Here is a 4,204-nt window from a genome sequence, read left to right on the forward strand (position 1 = left end):
TATATATATATATATATATATATATATATATGCATATGTGCATATCTATATCACACACATTTGTATATTTGTATGTGTGTATATATATATATAATATCATACAGGTTCACACTACTGTCCCTGTCACCCTCAGTTGATGACATATCACTGCAAGTTTTCTTATCTAATGCTTTCATTTCAAGAGCCTTTTCACTTTTAGACATCCGTGTTGTACTGTAATTGGGTTGGCAGTGATCTGTGTATTGACAACAATCTCTCGATTGGGTTTTCTCGATAGAAGTTGAGCAAGGAGTACACTACTTGGCATGTCGGCCGATGTAATCGGTTCTGTGTCCAACATGTCAGAATCACTGTCGAATGATGCTTTCCGTTTAACAGCTTTGAAACGATTTTTTGCTTTCATCTTTTCATGGTCTTTATCCAGGAAATTTATTAGACAATTTAACGGTCTGAAATTATTAACATTGGCTTGCGATTTGATCATGTCGGAGAGTTTGAGCACAGAATCATCAAAACTTGTTCGGTGAGGGACACTTGAAGTGGCAGATTTGTGTGAGTGGTAGCAGGAAATTGTGGCTCAGATGCATGAAGGTGACGAGCAGAAATATCCTGGTCTTGACTAGTGCTTTGTGCGGGGGCAGTTCCCTTCAGCTCCTCCTTCTCCTGCAACAGCTTCTGAAGTAGATCTTTGTTGGCATTCTTCTCTGCTTTACCAGCCTCTGATGTTGCGTGGTGGTTATCACTTAGTAGTTACTTAAGAAGTTCATCATTATTCACAGATTTTTTTTGACTCAGCTTCATTTTGTCTACTTTCATTGGAAGGTTATCATTCGGAGAATGAATACCATCCGAGTCATGCCTCTTTGAATAAAAATCCTCTTCTCCCATACTGAGTAACATTTTGAGGAAAAGGATTCAAGGATCCCTAAGCAGATGCTATACGGGGAACTTGTGAATGGAAAGAGGCCCCGGCAGAAACCAAGGCTGCGATTTAAGGACTATGTCAAGTCCTCATTAAAGGTCTGTGATATGCAGGAGACTGACAGGGAGAGCAATGCCTGTCATCGCCACAGATGGAGGAAGCAGGTTAAGGAGAGGGTCAAAACTTTTGAGAGAGCATGTAATTTGCATGAAGAACTTAAGCGTGCTGCTCGAAAGCGCACCGCTTGGTTTGCAATGTTTGCAGTCGTGTATGCTTGTCAAGATCAGGGCTCATTAGCCACCAACGGAGCCGCTGATGCAAAATACAAGTTAGTCCTAGACCGCACAATGTTCCTGAAGGTCAGCAATGGTCTTCCTCGGTCACGAGTAGACGGCCATCATATTAATATATGTATATAATGATGAGAACTTCGACTTGCAAACTATTTTATTTGCTAATGAAAGTTCGAAACCTAAGGTCCGGTTGTAAAACATGGTAAATGTTTTTATTTTTCATTCCCTTCGAAATTGCTCTTAACTGTGGTTTGGACTTTTGACTGTTTTTTCGAGCATGTAAGGTGATCTGTTAAGGCTCAACTCTTTGTGTGTTTAAATGTACACTAATTTTATGCATATGCATATATGGCAGCAAGACGCATAGGAAATCATCATGATATGTCGTCCAAACGAAGTATTATTCATTGAAATTACACAATGACAAATTTCAAATAGTCAGAAATTACTACATCCAAAATCCAAAGTGAAGAATTAAAGCGAAAAGAATAAAACATTGATATACAACAAAAAGAAGAAAAAAAATTATCTCTCAGATCTATTTTGCGTGCAAATTCATTATGAGCATGTGATTCGCTATGAAGCTGGTTAATTTCAATGGTAAGGAGGTCGAAAATATCTGCAGCGAGAGGTTAATTAGCTTCCTTATTACGAAGGAGGAGTTTTCGTTGAATTAAAAAAAGAAATTGTCAAGCAGATATGTATGCACCAACAGACATCCAAATGAACTGATACGAGCTACATGTTCCTACACTCGCACATATATACACAGATTAATATATACGTTAGCATTCACATGTAAAGAGAAAGACGCACACACACACACACACACACACACACACACATATGTGCATATGTGCATAACTACATCACACACTTTTGTATATATATATATATATATATGCATATGTGCATATCTATATCACACATTTATATACATACGTGTATATATATGTATACACAGAACTAATCCAAGAACTTTTTGATACCGCCTCGTATGTATGTATATATATATATATATATATACGAGGTGGTATCCCTGTACATCGGTCAAACGGTCATTCGCTACATCTGCATCTGTGTTCGGACTGTCTCTACACAAGGGCCACCCGGACTCCCGCCTTCGCTGTGAACAAGAATGAATCTTCTCTCTTCATTCCTAGCACCCTATGGGCTCAACTCACTACCTCTCTATATCTGACACCAACCCCACATGGATTCCCACAAACGTCCCACATTCAACTGCCCCCTCCCTCTACACACCTGCATACTACCTACCTCGGTACCCTCACCACACACACCACTATACAAACACTTATACACACTGTTAAACTCATTGCTCACTTCACACACCATTACACACATCCCACAAACACCTTCATACTCCACACACAATGGTGCAGAACACTTCTCAGCACCCACGCAACACACCATTATGCTTAGGACTTGCACGTTAATTTCATGAACAAGCTGTTCCATTGATGGAATCCGTCGTAACCGACGGAATACCTTAATGTGTGTGTATATATGAAACAAAATAGAATGAAAAAGCTACAGAAGATATGTATTATATGGTTAAAAAAATATATTAAAATCATGTTAGGAAAATGTTACACAATATTGTATAACATTTTCCTAACATGACGATTTTAATATATTTTTTAACCATATAATACAAATCTTCTGTAGTTTTTTCATTCTATTTTGATTTTTATACACCCAACCACGTGCTTTCACATACCAACTCTCTCACCCAAATATATATATATAATATTTGTAAATATTAAGGCATTACTTCAAACGTTTAACGGTTCGCTCTCAGCTAGGTATTCAAAATAGGTTATTCAATAATATTCTCATAAGAATTTAGGGATATATTCCGTGGGATAATTCTGAATATATTACTTTATCCATGAAGGTTTCCTGGAGTATATAACATCAACTATAATAATGGTTTCAAATTTTGCCACAAGGGCAGCATTTCTTTAATCTGTTCGTCCGACTACTGTGGTTTTTCTGCTATTTTTTTTTTCAGTGTTTTTGATGGTTTAACTGAAGGTTTTATCTCCTCTTTCTAGCAGGTAGGCGCCTTGTGTTTCCTTATGATAAATACAAGGTGGTATGAAAGTGCTCCGGGACTAGTTCTGTAGTGCACCAACAGATGGCAGCAGATGGTTGCGTGCGCAGTGTGAGTTAGCAGTGACATTCACGAGGCAGTGTACCGAGTGACATCTCTGTGTTTACTTCGCAAGTTGTGAAATTTGTGTTTTTGTGATCACGTGTGTGCTGCAGTCTGCGATTTTGTCACGGACAGGAACAAAGAGCCAATGTAAAATTTCGCATTAAACTTGGGAAGTCTGCTACCGAGACATTGAGCATGTTATGGCGACAAGGGTAATGGGTCGTACGTGGCATGGACGCTTCAAAAGCAGAAGAGCGTGAGCGATCTGGAAAACCTGGAAAAAGGTCATCCTCGGAAATGTGATATTTTGCATCGAGAATTTGTCCCCCAGGGCCAGACTGTTAATCAATAGTTCCACTGCAACATCTTGAAGCGTTTGAAGGGGGACATTCGGCGAAAGCGACTGGATTTGTGCAACGCAAAAAATTGGATTCTTCACCGATCTCTCCTCTCTCGTGAGTTTTTCACCAAAAACAACATGGTATCGCTTCTGCACCCACCCTATTCGCCAGATTTAGCATCTGCAGATTTCCATCTCTTCCCCAAGATGAAAATGCGAAGGTGGAAGGTCATCGTTTTGACACCGTTGTCGAAATTCAGAGCTTAAGGAAAACGACTCGCTTAAGGAAAACGAATTCCAGGCTAAATTTCAAGAGCGGCAGGAACGCCGGGTCCGGTGTATTGCTGCGCAAGGTAAGTATTTCGAAGAAGATGATGTTAAAATTTAGGTAAATAACTTGATGTTTATTAGCCTTTTGACACCACCTCGTACTTAGATGAATAAATAAGCATATATATATATATATA

Source organism: Octopus bimaculoides, chromosome 7, assembly GCF_001194135.2.
Source record: "Octopus bimaculoides isolate UCB-OBI-ISO-001 chromosome 7, ASM119413v2, whole genome shotgun sequence".
Classification (NCBI taxonomy): Eukaryota; Metazoa; Mollusca; class Cephalopoda; order Octopoda; family Octopodidae; genus Octopus; species Octopus bimaculoides.